Genomic DNA, 18,811 nt, shown 5'->3' on the forward strand with positions numbered 1-18,811 from the left:
GATGTGGACATCAGTGATGTGGACATCAGGGATAAAAGTGATTTGTTCCCCGGTATCACAGGGATCTCCATATCTCCATATTCATGGGTTGCATTTGTAGTCCTAAACGGCCATGTTGAGGACCAACACAGGTGTTTCTATTTGTCTGATTGGCACAGAACTAATGTTCTATTCCAATCAGAACACCTGTGTTGGTCCTCAACATGGCGGGTGTAGGACTACAAATGCAACCCATGAATATGGGCATAAAAGGGATGTGTTCCCCCTGGCATCACAGGGATCTCTCTAACAGGGCATCATATTGATGACATCAGGGAACTCCATATATGGGCATAAAAGGGATTCTGTTAGTGTGACATCACAGTGAAGTCAGAGCATGATGTCAAAGCGGCAAACCCATCTAGTTACTTTGCAGAAATAAATGATTATATTATAAAACATACATTATTCGACTTTAACCCTATTTTATACATAGGCTATTTGAAAATAGCCGATCTACAAGCTCACAACGCGCCGCATGGCGCCGCATTGAGAGCTTTTTTCAAAATCTGCTATTTTCAAACATTTTGTACTTTTACTTTTGGTACTTAAAGTATATTTAGATGCCAATACTTTCATACTTTTACTCAAGTACATTTTGAGTTCCGGACTTTTACTTGTAACAGAGTAATTCTTTATTGCATTATTGATACTTTTTACTTTAGTAAAATACGTGAGTACTTTTTCCACCACTGTACAGTTGTGAAGATGCCAAAACACGCTTGCTGTTCCACTATACGGTGTGTTTTCACAAGATGGCCGATAACAACCGGACACATTCCCGCTCTAAGCTGGCGTGATTGGTTCAGCAAAACAAAAGATCTTTCCGTGTCATCTGGAGAAAAAGTCAAAACAAAAACCCAGACTATATAGGCTGCAGTGAGTGATAATGAAAAAAAAAAAAAAAAAGACAGAAAGAAAAACTTTCGTCACATCGAGTGAATCCAAGGAATGAAAGGCGTGTGTTTCATTACTTGGAAGGAGAGGGCGAGAATATCAAAATAAAAAGGGGGAGATTCAAACACAATACGGCCAGAGGAAACATGGCTGTTTGTGGAGGCCTAAACAAGCCATTGTGAAAACAAACTGGCACTGTCGCTCGCGTTAAAACACTTCCTGTTTAAGATAAGGAGTCCTCACCATAATATCCCGTCTGTGTTACGTGTTTACTAGGAATTAGGAATGTCCCTCATCTTTACCAATACAGTATATCGTTGTTGTCGGGTGGAAAACTTGTATGTCCAAAACCGTTTGTTTTGTATTTATCATTTTTAAAATGATGAAGATGAATAAAATAAACTGAAAATGCACACAGCCCACACATCCTACCACATAACACGGGTCGGCCCGAGATAGCTTTTGAGATGGGCCCTGATACAGAAAAGGTTTAGAACCACTGGTCTAGGACTCTCCAAAATCGGCCCCGAAAATCTGGTCGGGCACTAATCTGTCTTCCAGGCCTCATGAATGTCTGATTGTGACAGCTTACAAAACATGGGACATTCATTCACACACACGGGCCGGGCCGCAAGCCTCCCGGTTATTTTCCTAAAGGTGACCCGGGCAGCGTGCCTGTGTGTCTGGCCAGCGTATTGACAGATAGATAGACTCATTCAGTGATGTCTGGAACCAAATTACTCTCTGGCATGCGTGGCTTCCCTCCATTAGCCCTCATTTCAAGTGGGTTTTTTGGTTCATCTGTGCGGAGCGAGAGAGAAGGTTCACTAACAGACAGACTGACAGACAGACGCGGTAAACGACAGGATATCTCAGCGCAGCAGTTTGCGCTGTTTTCTTTTTGCGTTGCCTGTTTGGGTGCTCCGTTGGCACGCGCACGCACGCACACACACGTGCGTGCGTGTGAGTGCTAGCAAGCTGCATTCACTCCCTGTGTAACCCAGTCATGTGTATAGACATGACGAGTGACCTGTTATATGCTTGTGATTTAAGGCAATAGGCAGTCCCTGGAAGCCAAGAGGGATTGTAACTAGAAGGGAGGGATTCGACCCTCTGATGTCTTACTCAACTTTTATGCCTAACATTCCACGCTTATAAATTGTGAGAGATGCACGCACTATGAAGTAAAGTTGGCCGGACAAACATGCTGCGAGCACGCACACACCCACATACACACGGGACTGCACGCACACGCACACACATGCGTATACGGTATATATGTGGACAAAAATACGTGTACAGTACTGCACAAACACACAACCATACTCCCAGGCTCACAACCACAGATACACACACTCACACACAAGGGCTTACATGTACACGCACACTCACACACACACACACACACACACACACACACACACACACACACACACACACACACACACACACACACACACACACACACACACACACACACACACACACACACACACACACACACACACACACACACACACACACACACACACACGCGCAAGCATAAGAGGGCTAATAAAGGATGTCAAAACTCAGACATCTCACTGCAGCCAGTCTCCCATCATGCAGAGGTCAGAATAACTGCAGATTTACAGCTCATCCCATTGGCTGTTTCTACATTATAGCATTATATTCACCGTTTTGGTTCCCTGCATTCTTGCTTTATTGTGGTTTTCCATTTCCATGTTTAGTCTGCTCTCTGCATTAAAAGTTCTGTGTGTGCGTGTGTACGCGCATGTGTGTGTGTATGTGTGTGCGCGAGCGTGCGTGCGTGTGTGCGCGTACATGTGTGTATGTTGACAGATATGAAAACAGTAAATCCACTGTGTTGTAAATCTGTTCACCTCTGGAAGAATTTATGCTGACTTTATAGCATTAACTGACCCAAGTGGTATGCCTGAGTCTGTGTGCCGTGATAAGGACTCGTACGTTGCCCGCAGGGGGTGTGTGTGTGCTTGTGCTTGTGCTTGTGCACGCACGCGCATGTACGTGCATGAGTGTGTGTGTTTCTCCCTCATACCAGTGCTGCCCCTCTGCCGTCACAGGTCAGTAAATCCACAAAAAGCGACGACGCAGGAGTAAAGAGAAGTAACTCAAGTCAACTTGAAAAACGGCGGCTCTCAAATATTCTGTGCGCTCTCAGCTCGTATCTTTTGTAAGAATAAATACTGGCAAAGACACAAGTGTGGTTATGGATGACGGTGGTGGTGATGGGGGGGTCTTCAACCTGTGGGTCGGGGCCCCCTGATGGCCCCCAGATAATTGGGAAAGCACTAAGATTTTGTTGATGATATACTGTATGCAACACAAAAAAAAACAAAAAAAAAAACGTTATACTTGAAAGAATTGTTTTCATTGTGATCAATAGGAACGTAAAAGCATATCGTCACTGTCGGGCAGAAACCTCCTATCTCTTTTTTTCGTAAAGTAAAACCCTGCGTTGCAAGGCGTTGCGTGCTTGTATATCGTCTATTTTCACTATTTTAAATCATTTATAAAATGAGAAATGCCAAACGAACGGTCTTGGACATACAAAGGTTTCCACACGTCAACGACGATATTAATGATCCAAGCCGGAACACAATCTGACCCGGACGGGCACCAATGTAGCCTTGTAGCGCGTTGCGGGTTGGAGTCCCGATCCTGACGGGCTTCACTGCGCGGTCACTCCCCATCTCTCTCGCCCCGTCACCTGTCCAACTTCACCACATGATCAATAAAGGCATAAAAATCCCCCAAAAGAAATCTAAAAAGAAATTAAATAACATGCACGCTCTGAGAATGCTCAGCCAAACACTTTCATGTTCAAAGAGGGTCATGATCCAAAAAAGGTTGAAAAGTCCCGATCAGGGACGTGCTGGGCCCCTGATTCAGCCCGGGAAAAAGAGTTGGAGAGGCCCTCATTTTTATTTTATTTTAGTTATATTTCGTCGTTGTCGGGTGGAAACCTTATGTCCAAAACCGTTTGTTTTGTATGTATCATTTTAAAAATGATTTAAACTAGTGAAAACAGCCGATCTACAAGCAGATAACGCCTCGCACCGCGAGGCGTTGTGTGCTTGTAGATCTGCTGTTTTCACTACTTTTGTGCAACGGCCTTGTATGATGAAGCAGGGCTTTGCTTTGCGAAAAAATGTACACATTTGAAACTTGGAGATACAAGGTTTCTGCCAGACTTTGTTGGCCGCACAGCCCCCAAAATGGAACGAAGGCCGACATTTTATTTTTAATTTTTTCCCAAATGCCGGCCTGGACCGGTCGGGAATGAACCGGCCGTTCGGGAGTTGTCCCGCTTTTCCCAATGGCCAGCACGTCCCTGGTCCCGATCTATTCCATGTATATAAAAAAAAGACCTTTGAGGAAACAACTCAAGAGTCTTATAAAACTGAATCCATTCAGTGTAGGGTGTTGTCAAGCATCTGTGAGTGCAGGGGAAGTGCAGGGCAGCAAAGTATAACGTTGCTGACAGGCTGAAACCTCATATGTCCATATTTCAACCCTTTATGTTTTTGTTTTTTTTCAATAATTAATGCTCTACTTCATCACACTGCAGTGTCAGACACAAAAGTAGCAAAAAATGCCGATCTACAAGCTCACAACGCATTGTGATACAACGCATTATGAGCTTTCAGATTTATTTTTTTAAGTGAAAGTTCTGTCTGTGCGTTCTTATATTGTACAGATGAACAGTATTAACAAGAGCTTGTGACAGAATAATAACTACACTGGATCACTGGATCCATTTTGTGTTTATTTTTGTGTTTTTTACATTTTCTGAAAAAAGTAACAGGTTAGGAAACTTTGGACATACAAGGTTTCCGCCCCCAGACAGCAACTTTAAGTACAAGACCCTCCCCATTAATCTCCATTTGGACGCACGCGGCTCCGCGCCTTGCGATACCGATCGCACCCAATCACTGCCCTCCCCTGCCCATTAATCATGGGGACTCATGTGTAGCGAGCTCAGGGGGATCATTTCAGGAAATCTGCTGCGTCTTTTACCCCGGCTCTGCTTCTTGTTCCTTCAGCGTGCGTTCAAGCCGAGTCTCGTTCCACCGCAGTTTGTTTAACCACATGAGCGCAAAAAAACACTAAATCGAGGAGTAACAGGCCAGATGACATAGCTGGAAGCGAGACGTGTCATGCGGTGCAGCGGATCTAAACCATGCGCCCGTTTTATGCCGGGGTCATAAACACTCCTCGCTGTGTACACCGATCCTTTTACTCCCTGCTTCGGCATCTGCTGCTAACGTGGATTGGTCTTCCAGCGGTTGACGCTAACCTGTGAGCTACCTATTACGGTCATAGTGGCTTTTGCAAGAGGCTGGCTGTTTACGAGAGGGCCTGCGTGTGTGCGATCGTCCACCCGGAGCTAATCTCGCAAACCGTGCTGGACCGATCAGCGCCAAACATTGTATGCAATTCTGCCAGTAGGTCCACAGAAGTAGTTCTTTTTCACATTATTGTCGCTGCTGTGTTGGGTGGAATCTTCATATGTCCAAAACTGGTACTTTTCAGGACTCAATTGAAAAGAAATGCTAAAACAGCAGATCTGAAAGCTCATAGAAGATGCCGGGATATGGAGATGCCGGGGTTGATCCTGAAAAGTAGCATATGCTTTTCTCGAAGATTAAGCCATGCATGTCTAATTACAAACTTAGACCCTGAGGGGGGCACGGCGGCGCAGTCAGTAGTGCTGTCGCCTCACAGCTAGAGGGTCCTGGGTTCGATTCCCGCCGGCGACACTGGGGGCGTGTTCTCTCCTCCGCGTCATCAGTGCCCATACATGGGGTTGGCAAAGGGGCCTTTCTGTGTGGAGTCTGCATGTTCTCCCTGTGTCTCCTAGGGTAGGTACCCTCACAAAAAACATGCAGTAATCCTGGTCCCTATACTGCCTCCCCCTGGCCAGCCGGGGCGCTTGATGGAGGGGAAAGGAACTGGTTGGAATAACGTGTTCCTTCCACACGCAACGTACAACCGGGGAAACTCCTCCTGCACTGAAGGAAGCATGAGGTCAGTCCGTTGTCTCCCCAGGTTGGCAGAGGGAGTGTAGCGCCCAGGATTACATTAGAATCTAATGTAATCCTGGGCGCGATTATCTAATGATTAGATAATCGACACCGGGTGAAAAATGGGTTACAAAATCGTGGGATAAAAATAAAAATAAAGATATGGAGATGAGAGGTTTTATGCCCAGCACCTTATACCTTTATATTCAACTTCATAATGGATGCTGTGAAACCTTGCCCAAATATGGAGAGATATGTCATAGATGACTGACATCAAAGACAGGTCATGAGGTCATGAAGTCTGACATCCACATTGGTGCCCTGTCGTTTCTATGTGGATTCTGAGATCCACCTCATTTCCCAGTTGCAATACAATACTGTTGGGTGTTCAAAGGTAAAGGCACGAAGGCAGCCAGGCTATGTGGAACACTGGAACTATAGACCTCAAAGTCAAACGTTACCCACCCAAGCAAAACCGAAAGTCAGCCACAGGTCATTTTTGTTATTTTTTCATATGACAAACTGAAACTCAAACCATACTGAGAAGTCTCAAGTGCTACAACATTCAGAGTTACGCGTTCAAATCCGAGCCATCAAGCACAATCTATAACAGGGATGTGTAGAGAATGTTAAAGAGGCAGGGGCTGAAATTTCTAAAAGGGCCTTTTGGTGAAAGCATCAAAAATAGCAGACCTCCAAGTTCACAACGCGTCGCGCTGCGACGCGGTGGAGGTCTGCAATTTTCGTTGCTTGATACCACACTAAACTAGGCATAATCAAGTGAATACTGGAGATGTGGTACGGTGTAACAACATTAATTGCTACACAGAGAGGGCAATTCTTTCAACATAAGATGCTGCCTTCAAGTTCAGGAGAGTTTGGACAAGGCAAATCAATTGAATGCTGCCTTCAGGTATGGCATGGAAAGAGGGCATTTGTATTTATTTCACCATAGTAAAAACTGCATTCATTCATACAGACGGATAAAAGGGCAGGGGCTCAAGCCCCCTTTGATGTCTATGTGTGCACGTGCCTGATCCATAACATATGCAAAGTGAACAGGGATGCAATGTGCAGGGAAGAGGGAAGGTATTGCTTTTCAAACGTTTGTGTGCCCACGGCAAAACCAATGGACTAATAAAACTCTCAAGGCACAGTAGTGAACACAAACAGCTCCCACTTAATGTCATTACTTCACACACTAAATATTTATGTTTCTATATACAGCAGAGAAAATACACAGATGGGGGTTTATAAAAAAAGAGGGAAAAAAAGACCATCACCTGGCTCAACATGCGTAGACACCGACGCCTGCCAAACGACCCCGGCTTCAGGCTTGCGGTGGGAAACGGACCATTCTCCATAAACCATCATCATCATCCAGGGCGTCACAAGGGGTAGGAAAGTGGGACTGAGTTACCAGGGCCCAAGGTGGAGGGGCCCTAGTAACTTTAGCTATTGAAAAATAGCAGACATACAAGCTCACAGCGCGGCACCGAGTGCCGCGCTGCAAGCTTGTAGATCTGCTATTTTTGAAAAGTCGTGAAAATGTGCGCAAATCTTTGAATATATGTATTTTTTTAGTGAACATTTGTAACAAAAATGTTGCTTCTGGGGGGTCCCTGGAACTAAATATTTTGAGATGGGGGGGGGGTCCTTCACATAAAAAAGTTTGAGCATCACTGACATGGAAACATAGGTTTCTTGGCACACATTTTCATGATTTAAAAAAAATAGCAGATCTACAAGCTCGCAGCGCGGCACTCGGTGCCGCGCTGTGAGCTTGTATATCTGCTGTTTTTCAATAGTTAACATTCATGGGGGGCCCGCAGTGAATCCTTGTACCCAGGGCCCAGAATTTGGTGTGACGCCCCTGATCATCATCATCCTCCTCCTCCTCCTCCCCTGTCTGCAGGCCTTGTTCTGATCCCCGGAGCTAAAAATAAAACAGGACTGCAATGTCTGCAATGTAAAGCAACGTACAAGATCTTTGGGGCTGTCTGTATTTGGTTACCTGATAAAATATTAGCTTTGCAGGGCTCTGGACGCGTATGGATGGCCTGCGGAGCAGAGAGGTGATTGAGTGCATTGTGCGGTTGACGTGTGCACCTGCGCTTTATGTACAGACAATGTGCTTTGCAATGCGCACAGCCGCACGCACAAACACACACATACACACACACACACACACAAACACACTAGGGATGGGACGATGCACGATATGATCGTTTATCGTGATAAAAAACACTCACGTTGATCTTATCGTGGAGATTTAATGTATCGTGATATCATCCTCCGTCATGCACTGGGATCACCTTTTTTTTGCCGAGCTGCATATCCGGTACCATTTAAATTTAAACCCTCTCTACTTGGTAAAAGGTACTTCTAATACACATACTTGATACAGTCTTTTTTTCACTCTCTATCAGCTGTCTTTGCCAAAAAATAGCCGATCTACAAGCTTGTAGATCTGCTATTTTTGGCCAAATGTTCCACAGCTTCCGCCCCTGGACAATGGACTTTGATTATCGCGATAATATCGTAAATCAATGTATTTTGTCCCAATAATCGTGATCTGACATTTTCATATCGTCCCATCCCTATTTGCAATGCGTACACACACACACACACACACACACACACACACACACAGACACACACACACACACGCACACACACACGCACAGCATATGCTCACAAGCACTCACAGCAGGCACATGTAAACACGTGTGGGGTTGAACTGGAGTGCACGGGAACGCTCGGACACAAGTGCACGTAATCTGCATACGCGCGAAAATCAAATGTGTCCCTACAGTGCATGCACGCACACACGCAAATAATACAATGCCGAAACCCAAATAGTGCAGTCGTTGCCCTTAGGAGTGTCCAGCTGTTGCCCAGATGTGCTGAATTGGGCGGACGGGCCGAGTATACAACACACACACACGCACACACGCACACGCACACACACACACACACCTTTGATTTCCAATGATAGACACACAGACAGTGGGGCTTTAGATGAGGTAAAGGCTCAAAAGAAGAAGGCACAAGATAGGCATCACAATCCACTCTGACCACGGTAATACATTAAGACACACATCTAATAGAGGAGGAAAAAACCAAGTAAAATGTTCCCAAAACACAGCTGCAGGGTCAGGAAGACAAAGGGGGAGAGAGAGTGTTTAAAGGTACAGAGAGAGAGAGAGACACACACACACACACACACACACACACACACACACACACACACACACACACACACACACACACACACACACACACACACACACACACACACACACACACACACACACACACACACACACACACACACAGACTTAGAGAGAGAGAGAGAGAGAGAGAGAGAGAGAGAGGGAGAGAGAGAGAGAGGAGAGAGAGCGGAAGTTCGACTGAAAAGGAACGCCGACGGTAACGAACGCGACCGGGGTTCGAACATACGGTTCAGATTACAGCTCGCCGCCACAAACACCCAAAAAGGGAGAGGTCTATAGCAATGATCACGGGAGGCTGGTAAAAGCATGGCTGAGAGGTGGTTTGCTGGTATTATATAGCCAGGGCCTTTATGCACTACAAGTAAAGGACACGTAAATAAATCATCCACAGTTATACACCATTAGATATCCTTTCACTGCCACACACACAGGGGTCTTCAGCAGGGAGTCCGGGACCCCTAGGGGGTCCTTAGAGTTACTACAGGGGGCTGCCAAATCTTTGTGATAGGATCATTCTTTTAAATTAACAACTTGAACCCTCGCATCCCTATTCTGAGAACTTTAGCCAAAAATAGCAGATCTACAAGCTCGAGGCGTTGAGAGCTTGTAGATCGGTTATTTTTTGGCAAATAGGTTTGGTGTAGAGGTAAAAAAAGAGCAAACCAAGAGTGAAAGGTCAAGATTACTAAAAACACGAATCCAACATAGACTGATGAAAATCTGCATCACATTTATACAATAGAGCAGTAGAGGGGGTCCCTGCTTCATCTCTCTCTCTCAGCTATGGGGTCCTTGGCCTGAAAACGTTGAAGACCCCTGTGATAGACTGATAGATGTAGACACCGCATTGGCACTGTGTTGGTGGGAGTGTCACTAGTGATGTCCTTTTAATGTGCGCAACATGCGCGTCATACAATTTCTATCTCCCAGGCTTATGGCTGCTGGCTGATCAATGTATTGGGGATTGCTATCAGCCACAACAATGGTGTTTGACTCTTCCAGCCCCACTACCAGCCCCTGGAGACCAAAGTGGTTTGAACTGACAAACCCATCCTTAGAGACGATGTATTTACTGGAGCTAAAGAAAAAAAACAACAACACACAATTATTAGTGGCAGACTTGTGTATCAAACCAATCTAACTGGACCACAAGGTCATGGATTAGATCCCGGGCACCGCCGACACAGCGTATGTTCTGGGAACTGAACTGATGGTAGGTGTGGCGCTCCACCTTAGCTCATTTCCTGCTATCCCCGTCGAAACCAGATATTTCCCGCTGTACCGCGCTGCCATGCCCGTAGATCCCGGAAATTTAATTAGCTTTAATCATTATGAAACGATTAAAAGTATGATTGCTGATATAGCCAATTCGGACTCTTTAGGCCCACCTCAATCAATCAATCAACCTTTATTTGTCCTAACTGTATCCGGCCGTATTTCCTGTTTTGACCGTATCTAGGTTTCCGTATCCGGTCTAAGGCTGCGTCATAGCTCCGATCCCATAGCTTCATTGTAAACAAGGAAGCTGCCTGGACGGGCATAACATGGTCTTTTTTCACGCCGTCTTTTTTATTTGGAAGCTGTTTGATTCTTTTACCCGCCTGGCATATGATCTGCGCACATATCGTCTGCTATGTGTGCGACGTGCCCTCGCAGGACCATAGCGCACAGCTCTGCGTTTTACATGAGTTTTTCTGTAAACAGTGGCAGATACAGCCTAACAACGGATATTTCTTTTTCCAATGGGATTGTTTTTTTCGAAAGCTGTGGTACGGTCTGCAACGCTGGTACATGTTACATGCACAGATCGTGCGCGATGCGTGCACGTGCCCATGTTAAAATGTAAGGACAATTTGGCAGTTGCTGAGTTCAGGCTATGTTTAAAATGGCAGAGAAAAAGTTAGCAATCCATCTCCCAGGGGTCTAGCCGCTAGACTCTTTCGCGTTGTAACAGGGACAGACTCCCGCGTGTTACTGGCTGAAACCGACAATAAGCCACTCCCAACCTGGGTTGGGTTGTGTTTGCGTTGCCAAGCTGTTACTCAGCATATTGCTGAGTTATCTTTAATACGGGTAGTTATACAATGTATTTCAATAGGCCGTAGATTAAAAAAATACAAAATTAAATCTTCCCATTGACATTAGTACACAAACAAACATAAACGAAGAGGATTCTGCGCTGCCCATCTTTAAAATGACAAAACCCTTTTTTTTCTGTTTATAGTGACTGGTACTGACAAACATACTATGCTTTGCACAATAACAAACACATTGATACAGTCAATCATACCTTCTGGATATAACTCAGAATGTAAAAACAATCAATCAAGCAAATCAATCAGCTCAAATAAGACAAAGAAAACAAGTTCATGTTCATATTAGTAATGATTTAACTTAGGAAGAGTTAAAGGAGCTATAGTCAACTTTTTTTTTTTTTGAAAAACGGATGCTAAAATAAAAATAATGTTTCAAAAATATTCTATGAAAAAATAAGCTTCATATATGTGTTTCTGTTCAAAAATTACCACACAAAGCGTAAAATAATGGTAAAATAATAATTTTTTGGGGCAAAAAAAAAATGTAAATCTACAAGATGACAACGCGTATTCCGTCCTCGCAGTCGTGTACCCAGACAACAGCTTGATGCTTAGCTAACAACAAACTCCAGCTTAGCTAAACATTTTCTTGCAAAAGAGTGTGGCTTTACTGGTCGAGAGCATGTATCGTATCTATCAATACACAGTGCAAAATTAAATCACAGCGTAGTTGTAAATAGTTCCATGTACAAAATGGTTATTTTAAAGGTATATTCAGTGATTGTATTTCATTCAAATAAAAATATAATTTGTACATTTTCCATTCATTCTCCTCACTAGAATGTGTGCTGACCATATAAGGACTTCCACCATGGCCCGTGTTGCGAGCATAGCTAGATTCCGTTTTCAGTGGTGGCCAGCCAGTCCTCGACCAATCAGGGTAGAGTATGGCCATAGTTATGTTATGATGTTTAGTTATGATGGTCAAAATAAACGTTTTGACAACCACAGTCGCTCTGAATTAAGAACGTCTGCTAAATGCCTAGATTGTAAACTACTGAACTCATAAAATGCCACAGTCTCGTAGTAAATCAGTATCATACATATCCTGAAGCTGGAGACGTAGGCCTACCGATATTCAGTGATTGGGTCTAATGATCAAAATGAGAACATTATAATGGTGTAAAAAAATAAATAAAAAAATAAACATTTCCACACTGTGACAAAATGACCCCCGGCCACTTTCATTATCACTGAATTTAACAACATGAAATAAACTCTAAACAACAATGAATTACAGAATATGTCTTCAAAGTCTAAAATGTAACCCTTTTCTTCACTGGTGACAGGACATGGAAGTATGAACATAGGAATGTACTGTTAGCACGTTAGCTTAGACCAGGCCTTCATATTACAGCATGTACAGTAACAAACTACATGTGTAGTCTACATGAATCAAACAACTTAATTTCTTCTACAGAGCAACTTTCATATGCAAACTGTCATCACAACACTGTTTTACATTGCTACTTACAGTACAGACACATCATCTTCAAAGCTTAGCTGACAGGAGAAAACTGTTAGCTGCTCTCTAGTCTACTGAGCACACTGGAAGCACAAGGTGTTTTGGCTAAGGGATAATTAAGGCAAGACAATCAATACAAAAAAGTGTCCACTAGGGGTCAGAAATCTTTAACCTGGGCTGGTGCCAGAACAACGTGAAAAACTTTCTTTATCTGTGGTGCTCAAAGTTTTTAACATCAAGGAACCCTAGAATTATATGTATTTGACCGCGGACCCCCATCCTAAAATATTGTGTTCCAGGGACACCCCCAGAAGCAAAGATTTGCTCACTGCGTGGCACTTGGTGCAAAAAACAGCAAGCAAAAAGCTGGCCATGGGCATGGGGTCAGCCACAGGCTCCTTTCCCATTGGCTGACGGGCGGTCAAGGTTTACCATCGCTGAACTCCACAACGCGATATGTCAGCCTGCCACAACAAGAAGCTCCACCCCTCAGTAGAAACGAATGGGACACATTATTTCTGAATCGAGTGCGAATAATAGTCTCAGACCCAATGGGACGAATATTAGATGTTTGAGTTTATCTGGGCTTAATATCCAACTGATACACAGGTAATGGATACTGTACGCAAGCCCTCATCTTGAAGTAATCAAAGTGAAGTAGTCCCTAAATTTGTTCTTAATGAGGTCCAGCGTATATCTGGACCGGTCCTGTTTCCAACTAAGACAAAACAATACAGGGCAGGGGAAAAGGGGAAATAAATCAAGGTGGGTTAGGATGAATCGTCACACCACTGGAATCGTGTGGAAAAACCAAGACAGAGGAAGTTCTCTTCTTCCTGTGTCCTGTCTTCTGCATGCCAGAATGGTGAGTGTAGCCTTGGCAAAACAGTCCAAGACAGTGGTTTTCAACATTTTTCACATCATTATTTATTCTGCATTTTAGCCACAGACCACCATTTGATGAGATGTTAGCCTCTCAGACCTAATAGAATATTTTGTTATCGTTGGTTAAGATTTGTCCACAATTCCATGCCGTATTGATGTGGTACCATAGGAGAGATAACAGGCCAACATTGATCAAAATAACAATTCTTCTACATTTTCTTCCGCCAGGGCTCCACTGCAGCCATCAGGCGTCATGCAGGCGTCGACGCAGGGAATGTTCTGTTTTTAATCAACGAAGGGTGCTTCATTGCCGACGTTGCGCTGCGTTCGGTGACGGCGTCAAACCTGAAAATTCACCCCGGTTAACGCCGTCCGATGCCGGAATGGGAGCGTGGCGATATTGCGACATAGCATCTGTTCGACGATTCATTATTTCGACTCGGGTGAATGTTAACCTGCCGACGTGGGTGAATGTTAACCTTTATGGCACCCAAACCCTAACCCTAACCTGATTAACCGTGACGCGGGTGAGTAGCAAACCTGCAGACTCCCTTCGAAATTGATGGTACGTAGAAATAGCTAGATTTCCCCCGCCGGCACAACGCAACGCTCCTATTGGAGCCCTAGCGTAACTGTGTTGTCTTATAAATTAAGTATGCAGATGTTTAACAATAATGGTACTCCTCTTTATTGAGGGTCGTGAAATGAAACCAAATGGACCGGTAAGGGTCCATTTGGTTTCATTTTACACTCTCAAGAGTTAAAGATCTATAAGTGTTCATTTGGTTACCAACTCTCCATCATTTTGCTGGGGACCACCTGGAACCCCCTCAAGGACCACTGGTGAAAACCACTGGTCCAAGACATTACCATGGATCCAATATGCAACTAATATACTTACCAATAACATGATGTAAATAATACAAAAAAACTAACTCTGATTTCTTTTCATTTCTCTAGTCTGTTCACATCTACAGTGTGTCTTTAAATGTACCTATATACAGCTTGGTGCTTTTGTAAAGATATCAATGTGGTATTTTCATGTTGTTTCAGTCCCTTGGGTTTCAGCAGCGCTAACTATTTGTAACAGAAAACCATGGCAGGCTCTCGCCTACCAAAACACCAAACTCTTTCCATGCACAGGGGCGGGCCAATGTCAGTAAAGACGGCGAAGGCGCGAGAGCCAAGTTCTCCCCGACATGGGTGTACTTTGCCTTTGAGACCCTCCTGCTTCTCTCCGCCCTGCTCAAGGGCAGCAGGGAGTCAGGCAGAGACAAAGACACCACACACATTTGGATGGACCCCACTATCCCACAGATATAATCACCCCTGGAAGACTTTCTGCTAGTCTGTTTCCCATTTCAAACCTCAATGAATCCCATCCTTAGCCTTTAGAAGCACATGGGTGCACAGACACACACACGCACAGACATACACATGCACGTGTGTGCGCGCACACACACACACACACACACACACACACACACACACACACACACACACACACACACACACACACACACACGTGCACGCGCACAGACACACACCACAGCCTGGAGAGAGGGGGCTACAGTACATTCTATGTTGACTCAGTGGAAAATTTTAGAACCACAGAAACAAAGGCATTCGGTGGAAGCAGGGTATAGAACTCATGTATCACAAGTGATCACCCATATAGGGCACAAAACAAGAACAAAAATTCATTGATACTGATGCAGCTACAGCGGCAAGATGAGCAAAAACGGTCATAAACTGTTGTTTATGAGAGTTACAGACCACAACGTGTCAATGTTGTGTCCATGACATAGATGCTGAAATTAGACCATTCTTCTGTGCACTCAGTAGTGTCACATATTGACTATAGCTAACGCTTTGGAGGTTTAAGCTGGAAATATTATGAAACTTTAGAGGCATTGGTTGGTTGGTACTGGGACAACGGACAGTAACCTCAGAGAGCAGATACTTACTATTTGTTTAGACTTACTGTTTTCTTTTTTTGTTCTTTCATTTTATTTTATTTACATATCTACTGCATAGTACTGTGTTCTATTCGTCTGTCATTCAATGTTATATGAGATACTTAAATGGTTTCCTGTGGAAATAAGCTTAGTCTATTCTAGGATCTCCTTTTAGTAGACCTTGTACCAGTGAACTGTACCGTCATGAAACTGTACCTTTTCCTATGCAAACTTCTGATAAAGTCTTCAATCAATCAATCAAAATCCGCCATGTTCATAGTTGTACTGTCAATACTGCTGTGCACCAGAAGAGGTCACATGCACTTCAGACCTGAAAGGAGGCCCAAACTAACAACACTTTAGCCTGTAGTGTATTTTTCTCGTCACAGGAAAGGCAGACCCTGCCATGGATTGGTCTATTTAAAGAAACGTCATTAGAGGTAAGTCATAGTGAGCTCCGCTCTCTCTTTCCATTCTGCGCGCGTGCGTGTGTGTGCGTGTGCGTGTGTGTGTGTGTGTGTGTGTGTGTGTGTGTGTGCGTGTGTGTGTGTGTGTGTGTGTGTGTGTGTGTGTGTGTGTGTGTGTGTGTGTGTGTGTGTGTGAGAGAGACTGTGTGTGTGTGTGTTGGTGAGAATAAAAACATGTTTGTAAGTTGTAAGGTTCGGTCATATGCGCCTTCGTTTCAAAAACGGTCTTGGCCGAGGGCCTTGTGTTTCCAGTGCGGGTTCTGAGGACGAAAATGGAAACATATTGGAGGCTACACAGTCATAATCCAGCGTGTTTATTTAACTCTGAAAGAGTACGAATGGACCTATAAAGGTACCAACTCAAGAGTTCATTTAACCCTGGCTTTTTTCCGAGTAGGTAGAGATCCAGCACTTGTATTTTTCATCGGCAATAAGCGCTGCTGATTCAGAACAGGGTTACATAACGTCAATTGTGAACCCTTGCGGCCTACAGGGCCGCGAAATGCCACTACTAGTCGTCTTGATTGCGCACTCACAAACAAAACATTATCGTGGTTGTATTTGTCTCAACCTTGAATATTTTCTTTCCTTTTTTTACACATTCTTGGCGGTTTCGATTCCAGAGGGCTTACAATACCATTAAGTGCCCTGATAGTTGCAGTGTATAATCAGGAACTGGAATGGAACCTCCTCCACAGTCTCTTGGCTCCGAGCTGCCCGCCACAGCTGAACGGCAACCAGTCCCGCTGCCTGTGTGTGCATGTAAATGTTGGGAATCATCAAGTCGGTATAACGTCTTCTGCGTTCAGAAATCATCGCAATGGAGGATGGAGCTGAAGGCCAAATTGACCACAGCCTGTGCAACCCCCCCGGAAAAATGGGAACGCCTATAACAAAATGTATTCCACTCCCCTCATGATTTTAATCAAAGCATGCCATCACAGAAGAAAAAGCTTTTACTATGCAGCTGGATCACAGTGATGCTAAGCACGTCTCGTTTTGACGTCGTTGCTGTTTGGGCAGAAACCTTGTATCTCCACCTTTCATCCTTTTATGTTTTTTATCATGAATTAATTTTATACTCGCTTTATGACATTCAGTGATGGAAGAACTACTCACATGTTTTATGCTAAAGTATCAATACTGCAATTAACCCTAACCTCAGTAAAACTAACGCTGGTGAATGCTTAACTGGTGAATGCTAAACTGCCGACGCGGGTGAATGCTAACTTGGTGAATGTTAAACTGGTCGGACCAACTGTGCTTAACCCAGTTGCTTTTTTGATACACTCGGACTTAAAGACCTACAAAAAATAATCTCCTGTGCTAGTCCAGTGTTCAAAATGAACTTGAGTATAAGTACAAAGGTACAGTATTGGCATTGCAGCATAGCCAATCGCAGTAATCGCATAGAGATGCATGGTGAGCTTATAGATGTGCTATATCTGTCTGTAGGTTGAATATTGAACCAATAGAAAGTGTTGAGCTTGTTACTGAGCAATTTCAATGGATCCTTTGGAAGTGGAACACAGATAATTTATACCATTTCCTTTAGACATACAGTACAAGGTTTCCTTCCGACAGCTATAATGTATAGTGGGATCATTGGAAAAGCATACTGTAAGGCCCTGTGTAATTGGACTAGACTGGAATATTGATTGAGGACCGGGCCAGCTTCCAACGGTTTCATTAAATGGATACCAAAGTTCTTGTTACCATTTATTAGTTTGTCCCCATTATTGATTGCACATAATTTTATGTATTTCACATAATAGTCCTTTGATTGTGCCAAATGGGACAGCTGTTCAGCGACTATCAAGTAGGTAAAAGTCGCCTCGTCTCCATTTCCACAATCTGTTTATCATTCAGAAATTTCCCCCCACAGCATAGTCTGAGGGGGGAGAGAGAACTTATGTTAATTTTTCTGTCTGTTGAGTCTGTTTTGAGTAGATTTATGGTATGGTTTACCAGTGTGTCCTTGTGTGTTGTAACTGTCAAATCCAAACCATTGCCAGCTGGTACATAAAGACATGATGTCAGAAAACAATAAATGATAATATGCCGCATATTTTGCCCGGCTAAATGTTTTTAGTCTCCGCCACCCGCGGTGAAGCCATTACCAATAACATATAAACCGTTAGCATTATTTCATAATGGGACACATGTCTGCCCGATGTCACGCTCAGTGGTCAGCATTCGTTAAAAAAGCAACATTTACATCTAGAAATAAACACAAAATAAAGAAATAAAAGAACAGAGCTAAACATCTATACCAGGGGTCTTCAACGTTTTCAGGCCAAGGACACCTTAGCTGAGAGAGAGATGAAGCAGGGACCCCCAGATTCCATATAGTTTCATCGTTTGACAGCACAATCACCTGTGTATTTTGGATTCATATGTCAATTTGTGTTATCAGATATTTAACCACTTGAACCGTCAATACTTACTAAACCTGACCCTTCACTCTGTATTTAGTGTGCTCTTTTTTCCCCTCTACACCAAACCTCTTTGCCAAAAATAGCCGATCTACAAGCTCTGCGAGGCGTTGTGAGCTTGTAGATCTGCTATTTTTGGCTAAAGTTCTCAGAATATGGACACTAGGGTTCAAGTGGTTAAAACAAAAAAGGAGAAAAAAAGTTTCTATCACACAAAGATTTGGAGGACCCCCTGTAGTGACTCTGAGGACCCCCTGTTGAAGACCCCTGATCTATACAAGTGCT

The sequence above is a fragment of the Nannobrachium achirus genome (genome assembly GCF_963921795.1).
Source record: "Nannobrachium achirus genome assembly, chromosome: 10".
Taxonomy (NCBI): Eukaryota; Metazoa; Chordata; class Actinopteri; order Myctophiformes; family Myctophidae; genus Nannobrachium; species Nannobrachium achirus.